Source organism: Schistocerca piceifrons, chromosome 1 (genome assembly GCF_021461385.2).
Source record: "Schistocerca piceifrons isolate TAMUIC-IGC-003096 chromosome 1, iqSchPice1.1, whole genome shotgun sequence".
NCBI lineage: Eukaryota > Metazoa > Arthropoda > Insecta > Orthoptera > Acrididae > Schistocerca > Schistocerca piceifrons.
Window position 1 is genome coordinate 861,502,613 of NC_060138.1, and position 17,241 is coordinate 861,519,853.

A 17,241-nucleotide genomic window follows, 5' to 3' on the forward strand; every position below is an offset into this window, starting at 1 on the left:
CTGGATTTGCTTTCAGCTAAACATATGGACAATGAAGAAGAGGGTTATTTGCTCCAGACTTATGCAAAGCGCTGAAAATCTGTCAGCAGTATGTTTGTGATATTGTGTCAATTAATAGTTTATCCTCCTCGGCAATGAAACGCATCTCTAGTTTTTCAGCATACTTTTTTGCCTATTTGCTCACGAACTTTACCTGAATTGCAGAAATTGCTTCACTAGTACGCAGCTTACAACGCATTGCACTTGTCCAGAACCAGCTGACCTGTCATGCCTGAACTCTGTCAGAAAACACCTTCACTATTTTACCACTGTCGACGAGACGCACTACACTGGTTCCATTACGCACCACGCGGCTCAAAATTCCTGCTCCTAGCAAAAAAAAAAAAAAGAAAAAAAAACACCTTAGTGAGCCGCTAGTATAGCATAAAACGCAGCGCTCAAGCATGCACCAGATACTGATCGACCGTGGGCTGGTACATCGGCCAGCCTGACAGGGTTTTTAGGCGCTTCCCACGTTAGTTTAGGCAAATTCTAGGCTGGTCCCCAAATTCCGCCTCAGAGAACACAATACACAAATAATTAAAAGTGCGGGAACATACGGAACAAAGTTTACACGATTCATAGACAGGTACCGTACGCGACTTTTCTCCTTTTGACGACTGTGGCGTCAGGAACGATATCCAGCCACAAAATTAAGAAAAAAAATTCGTCAAATTCTGTGAAAGCGGATCGCATAGTAGATGCGGTAAACGCTAGGGAAAGAAGAGGGAGACCGCAGTGCTAGAGAGTGTAGGTCGCTAAGATGCAGGGCAGTGGTTCAGTACACTCCACACAGCTGATCTTTCTGGCGTAAAGGTATAGTAAAAGAGCTAGCCGTACAGGCAAAGAAGGGGCTATTTGAGTTGAAAAAGAGCAGCATGAAGCCTCTTTTGTGGGACAGAACTGCAGAATATTGGCAACATATATTTGTCCTGTTTGCAGGCTGCCGCCACCTCGTTGGACACACTAAAGCATTCGTTGTTTAGGTCCTTGTTTAGGTATGTGACCTCGACATAGTGGAACTTTTATCTACTTGTTCAAAGGTTTCATTGACGTTAGCCGCTTTTGGACATTGAAATTTACCAATGGTAACAGGCGAAAATTTGCGCCGGATCGGGATGCGAACCCTGAATTCCGCTTTACGCGAGCAGTCGCGTAATCGCCTTGGCCATCCGAGAACGCTTTTCCTCCAGCCCAAATTCCCAGTCTGTTACACACTACTGACACCTACTCATGAACACCTTACTCGCTAATCCCTGATTCCCGTAGAGGTTGACCATGAGGTCCACCCACACTGAAAGAAAGTATCTTTGGTCGTCGTCACCTTATATAGTTCGAATCCCGGTGCGGCACAAATTTTCACCTGTTACCATTGGTGCATTTCAATGTCCAAAAGCGGCTAACGTCAATGAAACATTCGAACAATTTGAGTTATGTATTAATACCTTCAGCTGCTGACGAGCATTGATATTTATCAACGGGAACATGTGACAAAGTGTTCCCGACCCGGACTCGAACCCGGGATCTCCTACTTACATGGCAGACGCTCTGTCCGTCTGCCCCACCGAGGGCACAGAGGACAGCGCGATTGCAGGGACTACCTCGCGCACGCCTCCCGCGAGACCCACGGTCTCACCTTGTATATCCACACACAGACAGCATATCCATATAAGTATATAGTTCTGGCAACACCGGCCATGACCTTCTTCTGTGCGGATACACACATATTCCGCGATCTCTTACGGGACTTGGTAAGATACCTTCCACGAGTAATGAGTGTGTTGGGGTGGGACACTACGAATCTAGTGTGTGGACATACAAGGTGAGAATGTGGGTCTCGAGGGAGGCGTGCGCGAGATAGTCCCTGTAGTCGTTATCCTTCGTGCCCTCGGTGGCTCAGATGGATAGAGCGCCTGCCATGTATGCAGGAGATCCCGGGTTCGAGTCCCGGTCGGGGCACACATTTTCACCTGTCCCCGTTGATAAATATCAACGCCCGTCAGCAGCTGAAGGCATTAATATATAATTCTAATTTCGTCCTAGACTGCTGCAGGTCATCAATGTCTGTTCTTTCGGACATGACCGAAAGAACAGACACCATATCCATATACTTATATTTGAACAATTACTTGTATGGCCGCTGTATCAAGTAATCTGAATGAACAGGCACTATATACACAGTGTGAACATTAATAAAACCGACGAACTGCAGGGACGGATTCCTGATTGGCAAATGGAGGAAAACAGGTCCTACGAACATATATCCACAAATGCATCGTTGTCACGGACGATGGTGGTGACAAATGACAGTGCCTCTGACTACGTGCCGTGTGTTCCCTGTGTTTTACCGGTTGTGTGATAGACGCAGTGTACTGTAAGCAGCAGAATGGCCCGGTATTCACGTCGGGAACAAACTGAGATGGTAATCGTGTACGGCCAAGTAGATGGAAACGGTCGAGAGGTAGCACGGCTATACCCTCACTGACACCAACCACATCACAAAACATTTCAAGCCCTTTTCGGTGATCACTGGTTCTTTCAGGCAGTTGAACATGCAAGAAGGCGGCGGACTGTGCATACACCATATTTGGAGGACTGGGTCCTGCGTCTCGACCGTTTCCATCTCGGTTTATTCCCGACATGACTAGCGGACCACTCTGCTGCCTGTAGCACACTGCATTAATCAGACAGCTTCCAACACAAAAGGAACACATGGTACATGGTAAGAGGAATTTTCATTCGTCGGCAACGATTCATTTGCGGACACGTTCAATTCAATTCAATTCATTTTATTAGCGTCCTTGTAGTACATCATCAAAATGACATAGGACTTGTCAATAAACATTACAATTTAAAATACATGTACATGAAAATTTATAATTGAATTTACTTGTCACTTAGACATTACAATTTTAATAGAACTATAAGAACATTAACATAAAAATATACAAGCAGGATAACAACGTATAAAAAAAAAGCTAGTGATTCTCACATCAAAGACTATTTCCATTCTTACATTAACACTGTTTCACACTTTCATAGAAACAGCAAGTATTTAAATGTGAGCAATTACACATATTTATTTTGTCAGGGAAATATTAACTGCGATTTTATTGTCAATGATTCATAAACTCTTCAATACTGTAAAAACTGTTGCTCAATAGCATGTTTTTTAATTCTCTTTTAAATATGTGCAGTTTTGGTATTATTTTTAGTTCTTTGGGGAGAGCACTGTATAGGACCTTTCTTCCTCCATTTTCAGTCAGGAATCCGTCCCTGCAGTTTGTCGGTTTTATTTATGTTCACCCTATAGACCTACGTTCGGATATATATAACGTAACTGCGAATGTGGCATGGTGCAGACTGTTGCTGCACGCTTTGTTTGTGGAAGTTATTGGCACGGCACACACGTTCTTTGTGCCACAGGCTAAACTTGGCTGAAACTTGTGCCACTTTATGTGGAGGGGCTGTAAACAGATAGGTTAGAGTGTGAAAAGACGTGGAGAGGGGGGAGCTGCAAGAGGAGAAATGTGGAAGGGGCAAGCGACAAGAATCTGGGGTTCGGCGTCACCCGTGGACTGGCGCCAGGCGGCGGAGATGTCTGCGGCGTGAGCGAACGTGTGCAGGTCGTACAAACATCTCGCCATTGTGGAGCCCGTAGGCTAGCAGCTTCTTCACATCGAATGGGTTGGTCGACTTGACCCTTAATTCAGATTCTGTTTGGTTTGTGTTTGACGATCTCTCGGAAAATTGTCATTTGGCTCACAACATTAGTGACAAAGTTCGCAAAAAGGTGGCCTTGGCTACGTTTCAGAAATCCAAAAATAATATGAGCATTATTCGTAAGTGTTTGGGAGAAACTATGAAAAATCTATGTGGGGCGGGCCGAGATTGTCATAGATCCTACAAGAGACGGTTTTAAAGTTTTTCACCAAGTTCGTTTGAAACAGTCTCATTTTTAAGCAATATTCCTCTAACACTGCTGCTAGCACTAATGCGATCCTATCATATAGACAGCTACCAACAGCAGAAAGCTGAGAACTAAACTGCGTTGCTCATCTTTGTAGTTTTCTAGGGTAACAGGGGCCTGAGTTGATATGTCATCATCGTGTCCTACTAAGTTTGCTTAGGACACTCCAGATAAGACTATTCGGTATGTTTGTGTAACTGATATAGAGGAGCGGCGGCATTGAGTCTTGGAGATACTAAACTGCTTACAGGCATAATCGACGGAAAAAATGCACGGGACGTTATACTTCACGAATAGAATGGAGATGCAAAAGCTTATACAGACAGTTAATTGTCTCAAGAGAATCTGTGAGGGTACGTCGGTAAAAGAGGGCATGAATGTCGGCTTACGTAAGGCTCTGTGACCATCATCGGTGACTACGTGGTGCTCGACTCTTGTTTCCCTTAGTTTATGAGATGCGCCTTTTGTCGCAAAAATTGTTGATCAATTAACTGTAACATCAGTAGGCACGATGTCTTTAATACTGCCAACTATGTCGAGATATAGCTTTCACTGAGATACGACCTACCGCTCTCGATGAGTAGTAACGCAGTAACGCCAAAAAAGAAATGTCCCTGTTAAAAGCTCGGAGTGATCACGAGAACGGTGTGTTACGCAGAAGCCACGCGGTCTTACAAGGGAAAGGAGAAGGCAAATCGCTGCTCATCTCAGGAAAGAGCAGCCTTGCCACAAGGAGAGAGTGCCTACAGTCAAGGTTTCCCCATTTTTTCTGGCACCACTGTAGTTTTCGCCTACGTCTCGACTGTAGGAGAAGTGATTGGAAACAGCGGAACAGCACAAGCACTCCACGCCATGTTAACTACTGAGATTCCACAGAGAGCTGAAGCGAACGCAGGATGTCGCCTTGTTGCTACGTTTTGTCACGATTTACTGCCCGCAGTCGCCGCATATCCTCGACGGTACTTATTCGAATCTGTATTTTTGCTGTCATTGACACAGGTGTTCTGCAGATCTCGAGCGAGTCATCATTACTCTCTACACGTATCACTTAGTACACTTTCGCATACTCTGGGCTTTGATACTTTTTTGTCTGAGACATGTTGTCCCAGAATTAAAAGAAAATAGTTCCCTTTTCCCGGTTCTGACCAAGATTTTCCGGAGGTTTTGCCTCGGTTGGAAGGGATATGCCGGAAATGGAAGTCTCCTCTGAAATATTAGATATTCCCAATCCAGACTCTCTGTGCCTCTCTGTCAGATCGCTTGATACTTTGCCGAAAAGTCTTTGAGTGTAAAATGGTCACTACTTAAACAGCCCGTTTTACCTAGAGAATGAAAAAAGTTTCCCCTGTCACACTTTAATTGTTTCACAGAATCAGACAATCAAACGCGCTATGTTTTCATGTTTTTTTCTGGCTTTTTGTGGAACGTAGGGTCTGAAATAGCCCGCTGTGCTCTTCGGCGTAGAAAGTGGAATGTGTTTCCGCCCCTTGGAGCGATGTTTCATGATATATAAATTTCAAAAGCATCAGACTTCAGAATACAAAAAAATGGTTCAAATGGCTCTGAGCACTATGGGACTTAACGTCTGTGGTCATCAGTCCCCTAGAACTTAGAACTACTTAAACCTAGCTAACCTAAGGACATCACACACATCCATGCCCAAGGCAGGATTCGAACCTGCGACCGTAGCAGCCGCGCGGTTCCGGACTGCGCGCCTAGAACCGCTAGACCACCGCGGCCGGCTTCAGAATACAAGATACGTACATATATGTACATATGTATCAGCGCCAATAAACTAATCGATAATTTAGAAAGCTCAAGACAATGTGATATTTTACGGCACATGCTTAACACTGGTATAAATTAAAGGCTACTTTAGTCCCGCATTTGACAATCACAACGGCTTCAGAGTTTGCGAACATCAGGTCACCAATGGTAAATCTTGCAAGATATGGTCTACATTGGTGTAAGTGCTCCCTAGTTTGTCGAGCACCAAAGTTACAAACGGCTGATGATATGGAATAACTCCATTTGTGCAAGTTTCTTCTAATCTTGCGACCACAGTTCTGACCCTGTTTCCACAGGGGCCATTCGTCTGTGAAACTAGCAGTTAGATTTTCCGATGGTGTCATCCGGTGGCCTCAGCTTCGACAAACAATAATGGGTAAAAGTATTCATACATCTTGTTCATGGAGAATAACTTTGTTTATTAGAACTAAAGATCACAACCAGAGATGTTATTTGAAAAACTAACAGTATGGGGATTTCTTCCTATTCTGTAAATATAAAAGGACTACTTAAAAAAAGCCTTCTTCAAAAAGTAAATAAAAATTCTGTACTAGCTGGCTTCACACAGTGGCGAAAATAGTATTCAGACACTACTAGAAATGTAAACATAGAAACGACTAACGAACAGCTTGCAGCAAGGAACACCTACAGTGGTAAGTTGTATCTCGTGCGTGTTGGTTTTGATAGACGGTGAATGACGAGCAACAGCAAAATGTGCCGCAAAGGGAAGGAAACAGCTGTAGATGAAACGCAAATACACTGCCAGAAAAAATAGTACACTTGGAAAGACGAGGTCAATTTTGATCCGATGACGGTATTTTCCACTTCGGTGATAGTGGATGTACTGATAATGGTTTCAACGTCGTCCAATAGATAGCGTAGTTGCATAGCTACCAGTGCAACATCTGTGTCTATCCTTTAATACGGAATGCTCACAGTCAGAAAGCTCAGTGCGGTGGAAACGTTTGAAGCAAGCAGGCAATCATGCCATGGAGACGCACTCGTGCTTCCTACAGCCAACTGAGCGTGTTTGAAAGGGCTTAAATTGTGGACTTTCGAGTGGAGGGATAGTCCTTTCGCAGAACTGTCCCACAAGTTGGACGTGCTGCGTCAGTTGTGCAACTATGTTGGTATCAGCCGCCACGTGAAAATTCTAACACGTGTAGACGGGGTTCTGGACTTCCACGCAACACAGACGTCCGCCAAGACTGTAGTATTGTACGGGCAGTACAGGCAGATCGTGCAGCTACCATAGCGCAGATAAGAAGACTAGTGAGTCCAGACGTGTCAATATGAATTGTAGCAAACCGATTATTAGCAGTGGGACTACAGGAACGCACGCCTCTAACCCTTCTTCCGCTCACGCCACAGCATCGACGTGCACGGCACGATTGCTGACGCCAGAGGATCACTTGGAAGATGGGATGGCGCGCCGTGGTCTTCAGCGATGAAAGGAGATTCTACCTGCACACAAGTACTGGTCGTTCGCGAGTACTATGTAGACCAGGTGAGCGAAGTCTCGTAGAGTGCATTCGTCCAAGAACACTGGCCCTAACCCAGGCCTTTGGTCTGGGTGCGATAAGCTACATCTCCCAGCCCCTCCGGTGTTTCTGAAGGGAACGCTAACCAGCACTTGCTACATGCAGAATGTTGTTAGACCCATTCCTTTGCCGCCCTTTGCAGCCCTTGAAATAGGTATTTGCCAGTGATGTTCCAACAGGATAATGTTCGCCCACACACTGCCCATGAAACTGAACATGCTCCGCAAGACGTGCAGCATCTCCCCTGGCCAACACGTTTCCCGGTCTAGTCTCCAATCGAGCACATGTGGGGTACGATGGGACGAGAAATGACTCATGTTACTAATCAACCAACAACTCTTACAGAACTACGTGAACATGTCGAGCAGGCGTGGCATAACTTATCGCTATCTGTACGATCGGCTGGATGCCCGAGGCAGCGCCTGTATTGCCGCCCGTGGAGGCTACACCACTTACTAATATGGTTGTATCATCAGGGGCCCATACATGACACCTCACTACCGCTTCTGCTATTGGTCTGTAAATGTAATCATTTCATGTACTCCATATGCAGCGTTGTAACAATACGTCTTGAGTGAGTTGGAGACCTCTAAAAGGATGTACAAATATTTTATCCAGCAGTGTAGCTATTTTCCAATACGAAAAAGGAAAATCATTTTCAGAAATAGCTGACATTATTGGAAGAAGCCACGCAACTCTGCACTCCATAATATCGCGATTTAGAGAAAGAAATACTGTCACTAATAGCGAAAAAAGAGATCGACCATAGGAGCTAAAGCAATTAGAACTAAATATGTTAATTAGGAATGGTTAGAAGAGATCGTAAATTGAGAGCTTCTTCATTGTGCGTGGAAGTTAATGATCAGTCTGGAAGGAAATCACACCATGGGTTGCTCGCTAAATTTTAAGTCGCGCAAGTTATTGGTCTACATTGGTGTAAGTGCTCCCTAGTTTGTCGAGCACCAAAGTCACAAAGGGCTGATGGTATGTAATAACTCCGTTTGTGCGAATTGTCTTCTTATCTTGCAACCACAGTTCTGACCCTGTCTCCACAGACCCTGTTTCCTAGAAGAAAACCATACATTAGCAAGAAGAACAAGAAATTGCGACTTGAATTTGTTTGAGAGCACATAAGCAAGAACACAAGTTTGTGGGACAAGGTTCACAGATGAAAGTGAATTTGGTGTGGAGACGACCAAATACTGAGCTGGAACCAACATTCGACCTACAGTAAAGCACGGTAGTGGAGGAATTATATTTTGATGGTGTACGCCTGCATCTGATTTGGGCAACTTGTTTTTGTTGAAGCTAATATGGATGGATTTATAGATGTCAGTGCGTAAAAATGCTAAAGGCAAATCTGCAAAAAAGTACTGATAGCTTGTGTTTAGGCACGGATTTTTATTTACTTTCAACAAGACAGTAACCCTAAGCAAAAAGCGGAAATTGTTCGCCCATGGTTGCTGTACCGTACTCCCATGTTCTCAAGTTTCCAGCACAAAGCGCAGACCTTAATCCAATTGAAAATGTTTGGAGTACGCTTGGTTCAAATGGCTCTAAGCACTATGGGACTTAACATCTGAGGTCATCAGTCCCCTAGAACTTAGAACTACTTAAACCTAACTAACCTAAGGACATCACACACATCCATGCCCGAGGCAGGATTCGGACCTGCGACCGTAGCAGTCACGCGGTTCCGGACTGAAGCGCCTAGAAACGCTCGGCCACAGCAGCCAGCGAGTACGCTTGAAAAAATGGTGAGAAAACATGAAATACGAATTAGGACTGCTCCCAAACAATGTCTACAACAAGAATGGCAGAATATTACCTCAGAGACAACAAAAAAACTACTTCATTTCACGCCGAAGATGTTAACGAAAGCCGGCCGGAGTGGACGAACGGTTCTAGGCGCTACAATCTGTAACCGCGCCACCGCTACGGTCGCAGGTTCGAATCCTGCCTCGGGCATGGATGTGTGTCATGTCCTTAGGTTAGTTAGGTTTAAGTATTTTTAGGTCTAGGGAACTGATGACCTCAGATGTTTAGTCCCATATTGCTTAAAGCCAATTTTAAAGAACGATAGCGGAAGAGGACGCCTGCAGCTTATTTAAGGAATTACTTCAGATTTCGACTTACGTGACTTAAGGAATCGACGGAAAACGTGGTTTATCGTACAGGGATAACAACTTGACTGCTCTCGACTACGAGTCTAGTATCGATGCTGACTCAGTCTGCGCCAAATTTTTCGATGGCCTATGAAACAAGCGAAGATTAAGGAAGTTGTGGCTGGACTTAATTAATATGAAACATTTAACGATGTACGATGTACGACATGTAGAATAATCTCCACGATTGGAGTCATAATTAATGTGTGAAACGAATAATTTTGACTTGCTAGTATAGCTTAATGCGTAGTGCGCTAGTTCGTGGGTTATGGTGATAGATCACACCCAGTGCGGACACGCGCGACGGGTTGTCGACCGCCGGTCCGGTATGCCGACTAGGGATGGCGGTTATCGCTGAAAGAAACAGTTTTCAGTTAAATCGGTTTTTTTAAACGCCAGTTTAACATTACACCGCTCAAAATAGCCGGTTTCTGAAATGACGATTTTCGGTTTTTTGTTCCTATTATTTACTTTAGTGAACACAGAAATAGAACAAGATTGAAAAATTTTGACTCCCTCAGTTTCTAGATACATGGACTCAAACTACTAACTTAAACAGACAAATAAAAGAAAACTTAGTCCGTCGACCATTCCTTGCTTTTCTCGAAAAGTTACAAGTGCCTGAATATTATAAACTATTACCAGTGTTGTCCTACTGCTTCTGATTTTTTTGAAACTCTGCTAAAAAATCATGTTGTAATCGGTAATGCCACCAAGTGGGCATTATAGTCACTGCTAAAGCATGAAAACTGAGGTTGCCTGACTCTATATTCGTGTTAATTTGTCCATTTTCAAGGGCTACAAGCAGATAAAGGCATACTGCACAGTCACAGGTAACAGATCAACTATGCAATTTTGTCATATGATGACATGACAGACCGTGGCTCTTGTCTGAAGACAAATGTTGATGGTATTAGGACAGCAACCAGCCACAAATTTACTTTTAGTTCCTTTATTCAAAGGGTACCGTTACCGGTTTCGAATCGTTGTGATTCATCCTCAGACGGTTTACACGCTTTCTTTATGACATGTGGTGTGTTTTTTACAGATTAATTGTCCTAAAATATAAATAATACATAATTATAAACACGCCACACACAGATGGTTGCGTTACAGATTTTCGTTGCATGTGACTTGCGTGAAACGTCGGTTTCGAGTGTTTGTTTTCGTAACATTCGTCCAACAGATGTTATGAAAACAAACACTCGAAACCGACGTTTCACGTACGTCACATGCAACGAAAATCTGTAACGCAACCATCTGTGTGTGGCGTGTTTATAATTATGTATTATTTATATTTTAGGACAATTAATCTGTAAAAAACATACTACATGTCATAAAGAAAGCGTGTAAACCGTCTGAGGATGAATCACAACGATTCGAAACTGGTAACGGTACCCTTTGAATAAAGGAACTAAAAGTAAATTTGTGGCTGGTTGCTGTCCTAACACCATCAACAGATCAACTACCTTCAGTTTGCATTGTCAACTATGACTGAATTGTTAAGTTATAAATTTTCTCTCCGTATATGATATCGAAAGTTCGTTGTGGCTCTCGTGTTTTTAATATTTTAAAGGAAGTTGAGCATCATACTTCATTGGTACCGCACTTAGTAAAATCCTTGAAGACTATAGATGGTGCAATTCTGTAACACAACTAATGTGCGACGTGAGACTACCACATAAACCCGATGGGGCAAGTCAGGCACACTGCATGTACACGCCTATCATCCAATAGGCTGCGCCACTTGGTAACAAATACATTATTGTCGCAGCAGTACTGTACCAATTCTTATACCACGTATTTGTTGTGAGTTTCTATCGCCATTGCTATTAAAATAGCACAGATCACTTTTCCCATTTTTTATAATATAGCAATATTTCAAAGCAATGAAAATTTTGCTAATAAAATTTACTCGTTTTTAAAAATGGTTCATTTAAATACCAAAAATTTTAGCACTGCTGCTATGACTAATATATGTTTTTTTATCCAAGTATAGGTAAAAAAGAAAATAAGACCTTTTCTAAGCGAGACCAAACAAAGACCGAAAAATATGGGTTGTTCAGAACTGAAATACGGGTGTCGGTTTTAACCAGTCAGTTTTTCCCATCCCTAATGCCGATCAGCCTGATTGTAGTTTTCCACGTTCTCTAGGCAGATATTGGGCTGGTCCCCCAATCACAGCCTCCGAGAATACGATAGGCTAGCAGATAAAGCACGGTAACACACAGATCAAAGTTGACGCGATTCACAGACAGATTAGGCGCGCTACTTTCTTCCCTTGTGTTAACTGACGGCTACGGAGACAAAAGAGTAGCCAGCCATAGAGCTAAGGCCAGTATTACACTATCAAATTTCTTTGTCCAATATCTTTGTCAAAGAAATTTGATGGTGTAATAGAGAACTTTGTCAAATGTCAAATATTTGATCAAATCTAGGGCCTCGCTGTGGATTTGATCAAGGAAGTCACTCGTCTTCTGTTCACTGGAATGTGACATATTATCGCGTGGAGTGCTAGCATCGCTGCAGCGTTCTGTCAACTGTAGTGTTTTTATAAACATTGCCGGTAAATACAATTGGTGTGTACCGACAACTACAAAATTAATAGAGATGTATGAAGCTGATGAGGCGCTTTACAACGTGAGGCATCCTGCGTAGAAAAATAGATTAAGAAGATTGGAGACCAGACCTGACCTAACCTAACCTAACCTAACCCTCTCCTGCAGCAAGGAATCGGAGTGTTGCAGTGAGCCTGTCTCATGCAGATGTAGCAAAACATATTTGACGAATATTTGATCACATCTTTGGTCAAGTCTTCGACAAAGAAATTTGATAGTGTTATACCGGCCTAAAATAAATTTGTCACAACATGAATACAGGGGTCCCCTATGACGAGAGACGCACAAGGAAAGAGAGAATATTACGGACCACAGTTGGGACGTCTTGAATGCTGCATCCAGAAAAGGCAGGCTGTAGTGCGACACGGTCTGCCAGTTGTGCGATTGCAGAGGTAGAGTCCTAGCGCCAACTTGTGCCGCTCACGCGTCGTCCACGTGTGCAGAGACGCTTTCGCCCAGCCGCGTGGCTTGTGGCTATTTTCGTCGTTGGGTCGGTATTTGGAGCAGCGCTCGTGTCAGCTGACGCCAAGGTCACACGTGCCCGGCCGCTGTCAAATCGCCGCCCTTGTAGTAGACAGTCTCTCGCCTGTCGGCCAAGTTCCTCCTTGCCACAACACAGCCTCTGTCTACGTCTGTCGACATTTTGACTCCTACGCAGCACAAGCAACTCTGTGTGAAACCGCCGGTATCTCTGCTCTAGGAAGCCTGCCTCTTCGCCATGTTCAGTTTCTACGTCTACATCTCCATACATACTCCGCAAGCCGCAGTACGGTATCCTTTACCACAACTAGCCGTTTCCCTTCCTATTCCACTCGCAGACAGAGCGAGGGTATGCCTCTGTATGAGCCCTAATTCCTCGTATCTAATCTTCGTGGTCTCTACGCGAAATATATACGCGAAATGTAGGTTGCTGGCTGTAGGATCGTTCTGCCACCAACTTCAAATACCGGTTCTTCATACTTTCTCAGTAGTGTTCTTCGAAATGAACGTCTTCTTCCCTCCATGGATTCCCACTCGAGCTCCCGAACCAAATCCGAAACACATGCATGCTAGTCGAACCTACCTGTAACAAATTTAGCAGCTCGCCTCTGAATTGCTTCGATGTCTTCCTTCAGTCCGACCTGGTGCGGATCCCGAACACTCGAGCAGTACTCAAGAATAGGTCACACTACCGTTCTATATGCAGTCTTCTTTAAAATGAACCACATTTCAATGTAGCCGGCAGCTGTGACCGAGCGATTCTAGGCGCTTCAGTCCGGAACCGCGCTGCTGCTACGGTCGCAGGTTCGAATCCTGCCTCGGCCATGGATGTGTGTGATGTCCTTAGGTTAGTTAGGTTTAAGTAGTTCTAAGTCTAGGGGACTGATGACCTCAGATGTTAAGTCCCATTGTGCCTAGAGCCATTTGAAACATTTTTGAACTTCAATGTAGTTTTCGTCAGTTGCTTAATCTGAATGCTACTCACGATCTCCTTTCGTCACCGTACTGATAGAAAACTGGTTATTTTGCGTCGTCTTAGTTGTTAGGTAGTGACAAATGTAGGAGTAATTGACCACATAAAAACAAAACGAACAAAACGAACGTAAGAGCGTTCAAGAGCCAATCTACAGCGTTCATGCACGGAATTTTTGTGGTGTTAGCTGCGAGGTGCATTGACCAACGAAATAGAATATAAACACGGGAGCCTGCAAGAAGGAAGAGACATCTACACTCAGCTAATGAGTGAAGAGATATCTTAGAGAACCAAACAATACACTTTGATCTATCAGATTTTATACTCACAGTTGTCATATTTCCTCATATTTTGATTGCATGCAGTGCTGATGATAAGTTTCTTTAGTTCGATGTGCATTGCAGATAAACATGTTAAACACAGAAATAACTGTAGGTGGTAGCTGATAAAAAATCGATGTATGTATGTTCCAACCACACTTGGTACACATATCCCTTCCTGTCAGGCAACAATCGCTGTGAGGGTAGTTCATGAGATATGGCGTCATAAACAAGGAGATGCGGAAAAACTGCCACATCACGGATGACGCTTAAAATTTATTACTTTCTTTTTTTCTTTCGCTTACGCCATAGTTCCGCACCGATCACAGGGTCGGCGCGGTTAGAACGGATTTGGCAAGGTTAGTTTTAGGGGTGGCCGGATGCCCTTCCTGCCGCCACCCCTAACCCCCAGGGATGGAATCAGTGTACCCCAGCTGTTTGCATCTAGTGTAAATCGTGAAATAGTGCGAACGTGTTTCAAATGTCTGCGACGCGTGTAACTGAGGCGGAACGTGGTGGCCAGCCCGGTGTTCACCTAGCGGGCTGTGGGAACCCGCCTAAAAACCACATCCACGCTGCCCGGCACACCGGCCCTCGTCGGTTATCCGCCGGGCGGATTCGATCCGGTGCCGGCGCACCTACCCGAGTCCAGGAAGCAGCGTTTAGCGCTCTCGGCTACCCTGGCGGGTGCTTAAATTTATTACTTATGTGCTACTAACTCTACTCGCAGACAGTATCCACATATGCCGCTAAATACATCTAAAAATTATGTCATAGTACCATGCACAGTTCAGGAGATATGACATCATAAACAGCGAGATGCGTCAAAAACGACAGCATTTTGCATGACTTTTAAATTTATTACTTCTTCGCTACTAACTCTCTTCGCAACACATTTTGCAGGTAGTATCTACGTATGCCGCTGAATGTACCTACAATTCATATCATTGTATGACTCACAGATCAGGAGATAGGACATCATAAACACTGAGATACGTGAAAAACTGCCGCTTTGTGCATGAAGTTTTAATACATTTATTCCTTACTACTAAGACACTCCTACAGTCGAGTCAATTTTAGGAGCTCCATAGCGCCTGGAAGTGTTTTTGACAACTTTCAACTGGTTATCACAAACGACTATGGGCGGAAACAATGGCCATTCATAGAGCTATGAAGAGGAGTTGTCATAGAGAGGTTTACAAAATCGCGTTGTAGATAGACGAAGCTGCTGCGCCCAGTCTACAGAAACTGGACATAACAGAAACTGTTTATAATCGAGTTCTGAATCAAATAAACACTACACGGAACTAGTATTTTGCATACTCTGTCTCTCAATTTGGATACTCTACTTACACATCTGTACATTATGCAAATTTCTTTGAACGACTGTTCGTACGACAGTTTTTTCAGGAATACAAAATATTTATGCGTATAGTGTGATAGTGGGTTGTTGGAGAAGAACAGACTCTAGGTATTACTTTCCTTTGCGATAACTTTTGTATCACGACAGCCTCCAAACATCAAACTTTTCCGTCAGGTAGCACAGCACCTATAACAAGTTTAACTAGGCGATAAAACATCGGGTATCAGAGACCGATCGCAGTGTATTATCCCTTTGGTTAGATTCCCGTATGTCTTACAACTCATTGTACTCACGTGTAGAGTTGTTATGTTCAGGCAGGGCAGTTAGGCAGTAACGACCTATCGGCGCTGAAGTCGTTAGGAATGGAGAAACGCCTCACTTGGGTAGTAGTGAGGGAGGGAATTTCTTTTTAATGTTTTTGATTCCCTACTCCTACAGACAGAATAGGTGTTCGAGTAATGACTCTTCATTGAAAAGTCCGCCGGCCGATGTGGCCGAGCGGTTCTAGGCGCCTCAGTCTGCAAACGCGCGACTGCTACGGTCACAGGTTCGAATCCTGCCTCGGGCATGGATGTGTGTGATGTCCTTAGGTTGGTTAGGTTTAAGTAGTTCTAAGTTCTAGGGGACTGATGACCTCAGATGTTAAGTCCCTTAGTGCTCAGAGCCATTTGAACCATTGAAGAGTCAGGGACTGTTCAGCCAAATAACTTCTAACATCTTAGTTGGGCAGAGGGAGTCACAATCGGTAATATATGGGAGGGCATGTCCAGTTCCAGTATTTGCCCTATAACCAACGGAAAACTCAAAACCTTCTGAAAATCTTGGTCGGAAAAGAAGGCTGGGGGCAGGGAACTATTTTCAATTTAATTCTGGGACGATATGTCCCAGACCAAAACATATGATTCTTAGAGTATGTGTGTCAGTATTTGTTTACGTGTATTCAGAGAAAAGTCGATGACTTGCTGGACATGTGCATAGGAGAAGGAATCGGACATGGGTTTCTGTATGAACTGTTCTAGCACTCTCCTGAAAGAATGTGGAAAATTCTCCAGAAACGTTAATTCTCAATTCAGATAGCCGGAAGGTGATTGAAGCTTCGTTGTATCCGTATATGACGCCGTTGTGTTGACTGCTGTGCCATTTTGTTCAGTGCTCTGTCACAATTGACATTGCTGTCAGTGTCACACTAGACTAGCGACAGAATTGCCAACTAGTGTCTAATTCTACGTCATTTGGATGATAGATGACGTAAGTCTCGCAACTCTTAGAACGTCGATAGTCTTTTAAATTCCTTTCCTTATAACTTAATTTTGTGTAATGCAGTGTATATTACGCGTGGAAGGAAAATACTCTCCACAAAGTTTGACGGTTCTCAATGTACTTGCTTTCTGGCCTGCCTACATGAGTTCTGTTGATTCCTGCGGCCCAGAGACAACGCCGATCAGAGGGAACAAAGAACTCGGCAACTTCCGGTGGCGCCACTGGCTGTAGACGCCAGGCAAACAGAAGGCGACATCTGGCGGCCCAAAGGTCGCGCGGCTGCTTCCACAGCATGAGAGGTCAACAGAGTGAGCCGTGGGGAAGGTACCGGAAGAGGCCCGGGCTGAAGCTCTGCACAACAGTCCAGCCTGCGGCGCTCCACAGATGCTGACACTGCCAGCGCTTGCCGTACCTTTATCTACAGCGTTAAAGCAATTCTCATCTAAGTGCTTGGAAGAGGGTTCATAGAACCTCTTTCGGACTACTTCTCGACCATTCCAATCTCGAATTGGGAAAAATGAGCACCTAAATCTTGCAGTGTGAACTTTGATTTCTCTTATTTTATTACTATGGTCATTCCTCTATGTGGAACTGAAATTCTGTGAAAAGACCTCGCCGCTTAGGAAAACGCCTTTATTTACAAGATGACCACCCCATCTCGCGTATCATACCCGTAACAGTCTGTCCTCGAGTTTCGCTGCTCTTCTTGAACATTTTCGATGTT

General features: G+C 44.1%; 1 protein-coding gene and 1 non-coding gene across 2 annotated transcripts in view; one reads left to right on the forward strand and one right to left on the reverse strand.

Moving 5' to 3' along the window:
- The window catches only part of LOC124791989 (facilitated trehalose transporter Tret1-2 homolog), a 336,711-nt gene that overhangs the window by 98,034 nt on the left and 221,436 nt on the right, over window positions 1-17,241 (reverse strand). The gene's annotated exons all lie outside the window — the stretch shown is intronic.
- Window positions 1,924-1,998, forward strand: Trnat-ugu. Its single transcript has one exon. It is a non-coding gene; the product is annotated as a tRNA-Thr (tRNA).